This window comes from Microchirus variegatus (genome assembly GCF_963457635.1).
Source record: "Microchirus variegatus genome assembly, chromosome: 15".
Classification (NCBI taxonomy): domain Eukaryota; kingdom Metazoa; phylum Chordata; class Actinopteri; order Pleuronectiformes; family Soleidae; genus Microchirus; species Microchirus variegatus.
In genome coordinates this window covers 16,285,285-16,299,596 of record NC_139816.1, presented here as the reverse complement: position 1 = coordinate 16,299,596, position 14,312 = coordinate 16,285,285, and positions in this window count along the sequence as shown.

Here is a 14,312-nt window from a genome sequence, read left to right as displayed (position 1 = left end):
CCTTCTCACCACATAGGAGCCTGTGCTTGACTGTTTCACTCCAAACCAGTGTCACTCTCATTTGTTTTTACATTGGAGGGTCGTGAAATCACAAAAATGGTCAGAGTGCCGTCACAGGAAGAGACGTCTGACACAACCTGAACAATATCAAACTGTAGATCGGTTAAAAAGACTTAACAATCCTAAACAAAATGTGGGTTAACCTCCATCAATTACCAGGGAAATATCTAAAATCTCAATATTGATGATCGCGAGTGGCATCACAAGCCCGGCGCAGTATTTCAGTCCAGTGTCAGGTGGAGTCTGTTCTCCAGCAATGGAGGAAGTACTGAACAAATATTTTTAATTAACTGATTCTAATGATTCAGTTACACTGAAAACAACTGCTTTGATTTCATGCAGCCGTGCAGTGATGACTCCGCCCACATTGAGTCGGTACTATTTTGTAGTGGAAAACCAACCTAAGCCGTGCCGTTTAGAGGCAAGGCGAGCTGGGACCATAGGTGGAAAAGGGGCTTTAGTTCACTTATGCTTTAGGCCAGCTGTGCATCCCATAACATTTCTGGTGCTTTAGAATAAGGGGACATCGCAGAAGAAACAAGGGCTGAAGGAGAGGGAAGTTTGTTGCTGTTGATGCAGTTCCAACTCTTTAGATCCTGATGGATTATTTCATTTAGAGGAAGCAAACAAATGATTTGTACATTTCTAAAATGATTTATCTGCTTCAAGGGGATAAAATAAGGCAACACCTTCTGAGCCATTATTAGTGTAACAGGTGTGTCTTCATACAGTTGCCACTGAGTTGATGTAAGGCGGATGTTTGTTCCTACTTCTGTTTTCCAGAGCTGAAGAGAAAAAAGTAAGGAATGACTGTTCCTGTAGCCTTTCTCTGAGTCTAGTTTCTTGCTTTGTTAGTGAACCCAATAAGAAAAACCCAACATGCCTGCTTACATTAGTTCCAGCATGTTGATATTGCAGACTCTAAGCAATCACCACATACCACATCCTACTCAAGGATCATTCCCTCATGGAGACGACTTTTCATGTTCCAAACGGTGACATCACCCTCAGGCAGGCACTAAAAGCCAGTCTAGCTTGTCACAAATCAGATTCAAACATGCATTACAAACCACTACTGGAGATTTGTTAATATGCAGAAGACTGGGGAAGGTAACATCAGAAAATATGATTAAATCATGATTAAACAAATATTGCGATATGTGATGATATTTCTAGCAGCTTGAGGAACAGAAGCAGTTTTCAACGTTCTCTTTATCAGTGTTATCTGCAATCCAAGGTTTTGAAAAGCCATTTTTCAGTTTCATTTGAAGCTTGAAGGCTCACATTTGTGCTGTCTTTATTTTGGCGCAGAATTTTCTTTTCTTTACTTACAGCACTAACTCTATTATGCATCCTGATTATATTTATTCTATAGCGTACTGGTTCATTCAGTTAGGCCAATAAAGACAATAACTTCCTTGGCCTGGTCAATGTCCCATCTCTGATAGAGAAACCTCTTCTCCCTCATGTGTCTTCTGATACTAAAAGATCTGAACAGGCTGCAGGCTGTTGGCTTGAACATGTCTTGACTTGTCTGACTTAAAATATAGCATGAATTCACCTTGATTCTCTCTACGTGAATATGGACCACATTCAAGGGTAATTTATGTGAAACGACAAATCTGAAATACTACTGTTAAAAGAAAGCCAACCAAATCGTACTGGGAAGGTCAATGAGGAAAAAACTTCATTGGGAATATGAGAGATATTTTTTTTTTTACATCTTTGCTAGAGAAACAGAAAAACAAATGATCCAATAAATTTCAGGTGGCTGTTCTTCTTTGGCAGGCAGTGTATGTTTCTTTAACATATAAGACCATATTTCTTAAAACAATTGGCTTATAACATGTAATAACCCAGTTTTCTTCACACATCTGTCCTTTAGAAAGTCAACATTATACTTCATCTTAAAATTTGGGCACCGCAGTGTAGGTGTTATGTGACTGTTGCTGGTTCACATGACAGATGGACGGTTCTACACCAGTGGTTGACTGTGAATCACTGACCTCCTCCCCTCAACTGGGAAACATTTTTAGGCAAATGCAATTAATCCAGTTTATTACATTGGATAAGCAACTCCTCTTGTGGGGGCTGTAGTTTTATGTAATGGGATCAGCGAATATAAATCATGTCTCTATTCCCACGGTCAAGTGTGTGTTTGTGCGTGTCTGCGTGCTCACTGGATTAACAGCTCTTTGGCAAGTTCCTTTCCTCTTATAATATAGTCATGATTTCATGAAACCAAATATGTACAGTATTTCGCTTTAATCATCCCCCCTTTTCCTTTCATCTGGACAACAGGAAGAGTGGGAAAAGGGATTGAGGAGGTTACGGCATGGAAACGGAGGTGTCGCCCAGAGCAACGCTATGGTAACAATTTTCCAGACTGTCAAAGCTCTTCCATGAAACCAGGTCTTCTTGAATGTCTATATTCTAAAAGTGGGTGAAAATGATCTTTCCATGTGCGGCCAGTGGTTGAAGTTACATATATATGTGTTATAGACTAAGGTGTTTATGTGCTTTGTGTGTTGATGAGTGTGTGTCTGTCAGTGCGTTTGAGGCAGCAAGTGTTGGGGGATGTCCTGCTGTTCCCTTGACAACCATTAAAATTCCACTGTTACACACACACACACAATTTTGTCCACAGGGAGTAGGCCGCATGCTTTCAGTGACAAAGTAATATACTTGTAAGAGACGCTCTAACAGAGATGGATGATACTACAATGACCCCAAGACTGAGAGAGACGACCTTTAACCTGTAGCTGTAAAAACGGAAAAAAAACCTGCGTTTTCTTTGAAGAACTTCATGAAATGTTACCTTTTGACCATGACCTCAATTGCAGCGAGAAAACTGGACGAAAAACAACACTTTACAGCATCTAAGGAAAAAGTATGCATTCTGGAAAACAAGAGATGTTTTGCAGAGAGTTGTATTGATGGCACTTTTGTGCCAGTGTGTCAAATACATCCACTTATTACAAGGCTTGGTTGAAAAATAAATCCTAAGTATGACATTCTACAGACTATTATATCTGTATAACCAATCACATGGAGGATCCGCTGAAAGAAGTCTGGTAAATCTCTCAATGTCAACTCACTGGTGGACACCCTGTGGCAAAACTGTCAGGATCAGAAACCTAAAACACCATGTGTTTTTCAAACATTCCTTGTAATATATTTGGAGAGAATTGAACCTTGTTTTTGTGGTTAATGGCTGACAATAGTAGAAAAAAGAGGACAAAAAGGGCAGGGGAATACTATACTGTATGTTGCTTTTTTCATTTAGCAGAAGCAAATCATTTCAATAGTGTTATAAAGGCAATAACTTGCAGGAAAGAGCTAGCCTGTCCAACAGTAGCAAAGGTCAAACCCTAGTAAAACAAAAACCCATGCATAAAAAAATATTAGTTTATTGTTTTCAGAGAGACAGAAGTGTTTCACGATATACATGGCCCATGAGATTTCACGTTTTTTTTTGCCCCGGATTGATCGCATTCCTGCTCTTATTACGCTTCTGTTCTGACATGTCACCAGAACAAGATCTCACAACCACTGAAGTGCATCAGAAAATGTTGGCGACATCCACTTGTGACTCACATTCCAGCTGTCAATCACTCTGTAAAGCACAACTATTTTCAAAGTTAATTGTAGCGAAAATTATACTTGAGATCCTCCTCTAAACAGCTTCACAGTTACCGTGACAAGTCATTAACCATACGTCACCTATTTAATCTCAACGTGTCATGTAGCTGTGATAAACGGGACCAAATTGCTGCTGACACATTTTGCATTTTTCTTGGTAAATTGGAGGTCACATAGTTGTGGGTGTCCACTGGTTACCCACTGTTGATGGATCGGCACCTTGCCAGGCCAGCCATAGTATGGTGTAATAGGAAAAAGATTTAAGAGGATTTATGGACCCAGGGGAGTTGAGGGTATTCTATGTATTTTCATAATTGCCTAGAGTTATAGGGTGCAGTGACAGTGAGAGACAATAAGCGTGTGTGAATATGAAAAACAGCCCAGCGACATTCCCACGCTGCACGCAGGAAGTGATTTGTTTTATGTCAAGACAGACAAGGCAACAACAACAACAATGCGTTAGTAAAACGAGACGGATGCAGACAAGTTGGAGTATGAGTCAAAAAGCACCCATGAAAAGTTGTAGAAGCAAATTCTAATGCTCAAAAAACCCGGTCAAATAGCAGTTTCATGGGATGAATGCTTCCAGTGTATAGTCAGTCAGTCTGATAGTTTTGCTTGACAGAGCCCTTTTTCGCTGAAAATGTACGGAAACACCACTTCACTCTAAGATACAATTTCACCGGCTTTCACAATAGTGTTAATGTCTGTCTTTTTACAAAAATAAGAAGCAAAATTATATTTCATATGTTGGCTAATGTCTGCTAATTGTCTATCTGCTACTCATTTGGTTGGGAAACGTCACATGCTTGTATTATTTTCACCCATGTTGTTGTGTACTGTCAACATCATTGCACATTGTGTCAAATGAGGTCACAATGCGTTCCCTGACCATACATTTCCATTTATGGGGTTCTCAGTTCTGTCGAGGGGTGTGGTTTCCACGAACGCGCGGGTGTTGCGACACGCGTAACACCCACGGGCGCAACACGCGCCTGTTCAGAACAGTCCTCACACAACTGGGCGTCGCACAATCCAAAGCCAGACTTGTTTCCATTAGGAATACAGAGACGAGTCATGGCCATGAGTATCATATCCTGAACACAGGATGTGACCAACAGAGGAGAACCAATGTCATTTACAGACAGCTCACTGGAGCCACTTCAACAGGCACCTGTGCTGGGAAAAGACAGCAGAGGGAGGACTCTCCCACATAGTTTTGGAAGTGTCCCAGAAAATAACGTTCAAAGGATGTACAGTGGAAAGTGGCTTGCCCTTTAATCTGGCTGACTGAAAGAAAGAAAGAGTGCACAATAATAGTAGTTGGAAAAGTGAAATAGTGGATAAAGGAGAGGATATGGGGTTGTTGGCTGAGGATTACCTTGACAACTGTGTATCCCATGTGTTGTGTTCTACCTCTTCCTCCTGAAATCAGCCTCCTGACTGAAGCTGTGCCAGTTCAGTTGATGCGTCTGCACCCATTGGAATTACCATCATTTTCCACAAGTCATGTCAGCTGCTTTCCCTCTGTTGGAAACTCCGCATAGATGCTGTAAACAAGTTTCGTATTGACAGGTGCAACAGGAAATTACTCATTCGTAAAAGGCATGTTTTCATAAAAATGACCTTATTTAAGCCCAATAGGTTTTCATTTGGCAACCATGTAAATAAAAAAAAAACATTCACAGAGAAAACAACAACATGTTTATTTGTATGTCACCTACCATGGTTAACATATTATCTCTTTGTGTGTTAATGAAAAAGCACTGAAAGCTGTAATCTTAAAACGAATCGCAGACATTTTGACAACTGCTCGCTCTTTCTACTGTCTTGACCTTAACAGAGCCATCATTAATGTAATCAGTAACACCTGTGCTTTTGCTGCTAAAACATGTCAAAATGTCTGGAAAAAGCACGAACAAGACAGTTTAATGGTAATTAAAACTTTATTGCATAACCTTTAAACATAAGCAAATGTCTTTAACATTGTGATAGCAAAGGTTGGTGGCTGCAAACAGTTGACGTATGACTGAAAACACAAAGAGGCATCCATAAAAAGTTTCAGATGGGAATTTCACTGCTCAAAAACCCCAGCCATCAGCACTTTGATGTAATGCCTCTTGACCCCACCTGCCCCTGTGCTGCCGCTGTATACATACAAGTGCTCCCTCAGTCTGGTCCCATGTAGAAAACTGTTATATCTGTAGTACAAACATAGAAAACAACAGAGCACATGTTCTGTGCTTCTGTTATAGTTCAGAATGTATGGAAAGCTCTTCAAAACTGGATGTCTTCCAAAATCCATAAATGAGCATTTCCTTTCCAGATGGGAGTAATCATAAAAACTAACAGTTTAGAATTTTTTGGTAAATAATCGTATTATTGTAACAAAATATTACATACATGTCAATTTACTAAACCCTCCCCGCCATGAATGCTGCTATTTTGTGTTTTGTATCGCTCTTATAAACATTTTAGTTGATTGAATATTTAAAATCACCTCTGATTAAGTTTGTGGTTAGTTTGGCTCAGTTTATTTGGCTCAAAGTTGATAAATATTATCCAAATTAGTCACCAATCAGTCTGATTATTGTATCTATGAGGTGTAGATCTATGTCAAAGTTGACGTCCTGACAGCCAATCAGATCACGCCTCTGAACTCAGCTGTGTTTGACTCAGTCACGGTGAGTGAAGCTTCTGTTTAGCACGGGAAACATTTGCCAAACTAATTTAAAACCTCTAAGCTTGAGTTGTCTTTAGTTGAATTGTTTTGTCCTGTTTGCAAACTTAAATTTTCGATGTTTCGTGTGTTAATAAAAAATTAAACGCTTGTTATATATATAGAAGTATGTTAGCATGTCACGCTGTATGCTAGTTTATAAGGGCGTTAAGGTCTGTCAATTAACAGCTAATCTGATAAAGCACTGTTATTTATAGCGTAGCTAAGCTAAAGGCAGTGTTTTATTATGATATGTAAATTCTGTCATTTTGTCTTGCAATGTTAAAGTGTGCAATGTCACCAAATAATGTGCTTAAAATGTGTTGTTTTCTTCCATAAAGGGCCTTGGAACAGCAGGTGGCAGTAGGAAAATACCAGGTGTAAATAATCAGATCAAGGATGGGTGAGTTCCATTTCCTTTTTCAGGTTCAGTTTGTTCACTGCCACATGGTCCTTTATAACATGAAGTGAACAGAACCATGATTAATACGTGTGCTTTTTCTGCTGAAATTTTTCAAAATGTCTGCTGTGGAAAAATGACCCATTTTCAAGTAAAAGGCTGTAAGGTACAATATATTCGTTTTAGTTATGGAAAATGGAAATCATTGGTTAACTTTCAAGCCTTTTCTTATAAATTCATTTATTTTTCTCTCGTACAGTCCAGGTTTATCACCCAAATATGAACCCATGAACTGAAACAAGTCTTAAAGGACTCCTACGTGATGATCCTCATCTCACCTGTGTGGTAGAATAAAGCAGCTAAACACTCCCTCACATTCCTAGTAAAATAACGGTCCTCGTCCTCTATTGAATTCTGACTTTGGCACTCTGAGGAGAGAAGTAACTGAACCTTCTGTTTTGGGGAATAATTTCTGATTGTTAATGTATATTTATATTGTAGTAACTTGGACCAAACCGATACTTAAAATGAAGCCAAACACAACGTGATACTTGTTTGTGTAATTGTTTATTTGAATAATATCATGTTTTCTTTTCAATACACTACATTTCAATTTGAGCCTACTTTGTACTGAGTTGCCTTGATTGTTGTAATTTGTTGTCTATACATGGATTTCATATGGCTCCACAATTTAAATCTTCAAAATAATAGACTATAGAAAAAACATTAGTCGGAGTTAAACTTGGTTACTTAAACTGGTGCTGAGTAATATTGACGATTGTCTAATGCTTAGACTGAGATTTTATATCTCAAGAGAAAAGAGAAGTGACATTAATGAAAATTCAGTCTCTGGTGAGTATGCACAGTTGTGATGATACTGTGAATTACATGTATAGTTTATTAACCTGCCATAAAACTGCACATGTTTTTGATTTGTGCTTATTTTGGTCTTTCAAAAAAAAGAGTAATAGAAAGACATACTGAGTACATTGGAAACAGAAGGGGAAATTCTGGAACTCATGGAAACTTAAAAACACACAAATAGAATAAAACATTGTGGTACGGCACTGCTGTAACAGTTAACTTTCCCGGGAGAGGCAAAATTGTCGATATTAATCAGTGATGATGCTGTTTTGAAAGTCATTTTCATTCTGTCGGTTTTCTTCTTCATCCCAGTTGTGTGGTCTCCAGTTGGTACTGTTTTAATCCAGTTGACTTTCATCATAACTCTGTCTTTTTGAGCTGATCTTCCCTATTAATGTCAATTTTGAGCATAGTCAGGCTAAGTTTGTCCGCTACATGATTGCTGCATGTTAGTTAGCGGTGGTTTATCACTGCAGTTGGCGTATGTAGTGTCACTTCTGCATTTAATATTTCATTAATACTACTCGTCTTGTGTTGGTCATCGTATGCTGTATATATAGATGTTTAAATTGCGATAAGATTGTGTTGGCATACTAAGTTCAGAAGTGATAGTGTTTACATTTGGCTCACGGTACCTAAACCAATCACACAGTAGCCCTTCATGTTGTGAGACCCGGGCTGTCACTTTCTATTCCTTTTCTTGTCCGTGCCAGAAAGTAGCACAGCACTGCACTTTGCTAAACATTCAAACATGTGAGACTTCACAGGTGGTGACAGGACCAAACTCGACTCAGAGGCTGCCTTTCACAGATGCTTCTTGGTTCTGTGCCATCACTGTAAAAGCCCCACTTCCTGCTGGTGAAACCATTAGGATGTGCTGGCCAGAGTGTGAGGGGGTTGAGGTGGGGCAGAGAGAGAGGGAGAAAAGGAGAATAGTGTGGATTAAGAAGAGGGAAATCGAGAATAACATTGTTAATGACATTTCGATTAACAAACACTTTAAAGGATAAATTGCTATGTTTTTGTGTTAAAGATGTTTATGCTCCCTATAATCAGTGATAAACTGGTGTGTGCTATGAATTTGATGGTATGAATTATAAAACACCCCCTTATAGCCTACAAATTGGGGAGAATCCACTCTGAAGCGTCATGGAGCAAGTCTTTGAAATGCTACCATCTCCTTGGGTTACCTTTTTGTAGTTGAGCCCAGTATCTGAAACAGAAAAAGGCAATTTAAAGAATTTCAAAGCCTGTGCGGGCTTGAAGCTGTAACAAAAGTATAAGACACTAAAGTGATATTTCAGCTGACTGAATTCTACATCAGGAAAGCCATAAATATCACGAATAACCAGCAAGACTTAACTTTTCCTCAGCAAACGCATTCACCCTACACCACTGCCTTCCTTGTGTTAAGATTTGTTTATATTTTCTCTTTTTAAAAAATGAGACAGATGCTGTCACCCACTTACTAGCACTTGCACTGGCTCTCACGGAAAATATAAGAGAGGCCCAGCCTCATTGAGGTCAGGCTGACATTGCCAGTGAGAGGTGGCCAAGTCACAAAACAGATGTTTGCTGTTTTTCTAAGGATGATTTGTTCTCAGCTCGATACAGGTCCAACTATATTCTCCCTCGAACAGAGTCAAAGTGGCAGGTTAAAGTGGGCAGACAAGGGTGCAATATGTGAACCAGGTGTTTTATTGTAAATGTCGGTCTGATTGTATACATGCTTCAAACGTCTGCGGGGACTTTAAGTGGCTTTATGACTCTGACAGGTGTCTGGATTTGTCTTATTTGTCTGCACCGAAGCAGGTGTGTAATAAAATGATCTGATGGATCACGTGTAGGAAAGTTGCTGCTTATGTATGTGTGCTCTCCTGGATGTGTCATCATGTGTAAGCGCCGAGTATAAACAAGTTTCAGAAAGCCTCAGTGTGTGTGTGTGTGTGAGTGAAGCCTGCACCGCTGAGTGTCTGTGAAGGCAGTCAGGGACCCGGTAAAGGTCTCTCCACAGAAGCCATTAAGCTGTGCGTCTGTTGGAATAATGTGTTTGATTTGGCTGCACGGCGGCAGCAGGTGCGGGGAGGACCAGGCTGGAGCTGCTGCTCACTGCTTGCATGTGCAGGCCACGAACCTGTCATCTTTTCTCTGTGTCTTTTCTTCTCATCATGTCTTTGTTTTACTCCTTTCTTGGTTTTGTTCTTTTCTTTCCTTCTATTTTTTTTCCATCCTCACTGTTTTCACTTCTCATATTAGTTGGGTTAACTTTGTGCTTTTTCAAATTTGCATGACCTGATGAATAGAAGATTTTTAATTAACTCAGATGTTTTTACACTTGTGTATCGATAAAAGGTAAATGCATAGAAATTCAGTGGAAGTGGATTCTGTGAGTAAATTTAGACATTGTATTTCTTTATTCACGTCATGAAGTTAAATCTTATCCTTTTGTGGTCAGTTTGCTGAACTGTCCGCATCAGTATTTTTGAGAGCTTAGCTTTTTGAGAAAGATTAAAGCATAATGTCACGGAGCTGGTCCTATGAAATACTAGCTTAAGTAAACAGCATACCTGATGAATCACACCTTGCTTAAAAAGTTATCCAGAAATCAAAATGACTTCAACCAGAAAAGGGAAACTGTATATGCAACTGTATCTATTTACTGCTAACAAGGTGTCACGACACTCCGCACTTAATGTGGACATTCAGCGGGTGAGTCATACATTTAGCTGTGGACCACTCACTCCCTCTGAGTCTTCCTCTCTCAGCCTCAAGGTAAAACCATTATTTTTCAGAAACAGCAGCAGCAGGGACAGCAGAAGCAGCAGCAGCCCACAGGTTCACTCAGAGAGACAAGGGAGGGAAACAATGAAGAGTAAAGCCCAGCGTTGTCCTGGGGCCCTGAAAGAGACTTGCCTTTATTGAAAGTGTCCACTCCCACACATTCATCTGCCAGGAGCATGTCTCCATGGAAAGCCTCCCCTGCGTCAAACATGCACACTGATGCACAAACCCAAGCCTGTCTCCTCAAAATTATATTTATGCCCCGATCAGCCGCGGCATGAAAATCAATGGTTACTTTTTATGTTGTGGCAGGGCTGTGTATAGCCATGGCCTGTTTAGAAAGTGACATAATTTAAAATGTATTCTGAAGTTTCACTTATTTTCCATGGTTTTGTGGCTTGGCTAATTAAACAACACATTTTAAATATAGTGACATGGCGCAGGATGTTCACTAATGGGATCATGTAAATGGACTGAATCTCTTTATCTCTCGAGAGTGGTGTTTCCCTAGTTAGCAGTGAACCATGGAGGATCCAGTAGTAGATCCAAACCTCAGTGAAATCTACATTTGCTAGTCATGGTGGTCCCTCACCAAGTGCTGTGTAATAGGCTGAGCAGGGCCAAGGTGTTATAGCAGTAATAATGGCAGTATCAGAACATAATATGTTGTGGTTGTGTTTTTGCGTAGTTCCCCATCAACCTGAGTGAAGTATGGCTGTACACAAGAAATGGGAGAACTAGAATTGACTGAAAACACACACTCCCCCCCCCCCCACATTTTGTTGGATATAACGTGTCTGGTGAGGTTTTCTACTGCTGTAACCTATCTGCATGTTGTACAGTCAGAGGAGGTCTATAGGTTGAACCAATCTGATAATTTTTCTCTGACCTCTGGCATAAATGAGGAATTTGTACCCAAATAAGTTTTGGAAATACTCAGACCAACCTCTCAGCATGGTAGCAACAACCTGTCTTGCCTATTCTAATGCTTGATTTTAACTGCAGCTGGTTGTATTGACCGTGTTGAGTTCCTGCCATGCGATTGGCTTAAATAGATGTTGATGGTGAGCCAGTGAGTGTATGAACAGTATAACAAAGAAAAATTATGTTGATGTATCACTGAAACTGCAATAGGTGATAACATCAGAAAATACATGTCTGGTACAGAAAACAGAAAATCAAAGTTAATTTGAAGGCATGTGTTCTCTCGTGACACCAGACATTCCTCCAAAGTCAGGAATTTGGACAACAACAAGCGTTTGTGCTACTACGACGACAAGTCATTCTGTGTCCTCTGTGGCTATTGTTTGCCCCATGATCGACTGAGGAAGGTGTTTGTTGTTTCTGGACTCTTAACTTGTGTTTCTTCGGCCTGACGGGAACATGGCCCTCTTGTATTAAGGCTGTCTAATGAAAGTGAACAGCTGCAAAACATCACACACAACAAATTAGGCCTTTCACACTCTCCTGCACATAAGACGGCAACACAGTGTGACGACTTAACAGAACTGGATTAAGTCAATCTTGTGAGGTCAATGAAAGCATCTGTTTGCTGTGCAGAGTAAAAACTGACAGAGTGAGACCTCACCAAGGAGCACATCGGAGCTCCTTAATTTTCAGGGAGCGCTGGCATTTATAATAGATGGAACATTTAATTTTCTTGGCAATAATTGCTTTTATGTGCCACCTAGTGCTCATTTTCTAAAGTAGCAGCGTGACACTTGCCTTGTAACCATAGAAAAATATAAACTGGTTTTCTGCATCTTTTAGAGCCCCCTCGCTCCTACTTTCTCTCCTACAATTCTCTAGGTGAATGTTTCCCTCTGCCAAAGAATTCATATTTCCTATTATCAACTGACACCCCTGACTTAACCGACACCCTGTGGTGCTGTTAAGCCAGGTTATTAACTCAAATGCACAGAGCTTTTGTTCACTGGCATTTTCATTTTGGACCCGTCACTAATTGAGTAACAGAGGCCCATCATGTTACACAAAAGACAGTTGAGCTTACAGAGGCTGAGATTTCTCATAAGCTGTCTGGAAAGAATACTACCAAGCTTTCTAATGATCCAACTCAAAATAATGAAACAGTGTTCGTGTTGGACCTGCTTTTTCTCATCAGTCAAAAGACTGAAAGGCAATCGGGCCAAAGAGAAAATGCCTGGCAGTGCCAAGTTTGCTGTCAGCCTCAGAGGAACTGTAGCAGCCCTGTGACGTCATGTGTAATTCATTTTTTTTTTCTGTAAGTAACAAGAGTGAAAGGACATATTATTATGAGGATTTAGCACAAGTTGCATTTGTCCCATCGAGAAGTGCATGTTTGCCCCCATTCTGCCATAGTAATGGTTATAAAGGAATCATCACGTACGCCATTGTGGCCGAGTAGAAATATGCTTTCATTTATAATTATTAGTGCAATTATCAATTAATATCAATATTTGTTTAAATATTCATTGAGTTCATTCCAGATGCAACTTTTTGTTTTATTTTTGCGATATAACGCCGCTAACACATCAAATGAATTGTCAGTGCAACATAAATGATAACAGATCCTGTTGTTATCTGCACACTACATCCCTGTGGGATATATCATTCTCTTCCAGTGGATGCAGATATTTTTTTTATTTTGGAAAGAACATCAGGTTTCATTAACAAACACATCTCCATCTCTTGCCCAGTGGGGCTCCAGCTGGGTGCCCTTTAGCATTTATGTTGGCACGGAGAATGGCATCTCCATGGCCTGGGAGCACTGCTCTGCCTGCAAAACAGGAAGAGTGCACTGCTCTCTGATGGACACAGGAGACAAAACACAAGGCAACTGCAGTCCACAGACATGAGGCAGGAGAGTGAGAATGATAACACGAGATCTCAGACCGAGCACAATCTCTGTTCAGCACATGGAGTCGTTTGTGTGCTCTCGTCAGCAGAGAGGGAAAGTTTTTGATCTCCCTTAATGTTTGACAGCTATATGTCCACATAAACCTTCCCTGGTATTTCCCTGAAATAAAAGGTAGCTATAGCTCTTAATTTTAAATCTGCTCTCACAAATGTAACACAACAAATGTTATATATTTTGTAGAGTAGTGCAGTACAAATGTGTCCTATTGAACACAATGGAACGTTCCATCTTGGACACCTTACTATTATAATGATCTACTATACCCATCTCTTCTAAACCTCTCTGGGGGGAGTGATGAAGGAAATATTCATGATTACTTGTTGCCATTTGTTACGCATTCTGCCACCAAAGCTCCCCCTTAAAGCAAATGCACAGGGATAGCAAACGAGACAACGGAACAATTCCCATGATCCAATGCAGCATCTCAATGTAATTAAACTGTGTTTTATTTATTTCACTGAATGACCCCGAGCACCATGAATAACATACTCTGTTAATAAAGTTAACAAATACAAGTGACTTCAACATCATTCGACCAGGATCTGTGATTTCTGATTGGCTTTCAGCATGGCTTCTGGCTTCCAACTTCAGTCCCCATGAACATGAACAAGCTTCAGATGCCTGATAATCCGAATTCCATATTATTTATTGTCTCCTGAGTTTGGTGAAATGCATGTTAGTATCGACGGCAACTTTGTCTTGTAGCACAGTTGTGACTTGTGTCTCTATTCTTGCAGCTTTCCCACACTGTGTCACCTTCTATATTTCTTGGTTTGTAAATGTGAGCCGACAAAGAGCAGGCCTTGATAACCAGGAAAAGTAAACTGTCAAATTAACGAGGCACATCAAATTAGCTGTTAAATCCTGGAAGTACTTTTGCACCCTTTACACTGCGGGCATTCTCATTCACTCACATCTCAAGAAAATACACAAAACGCCTCTGACTC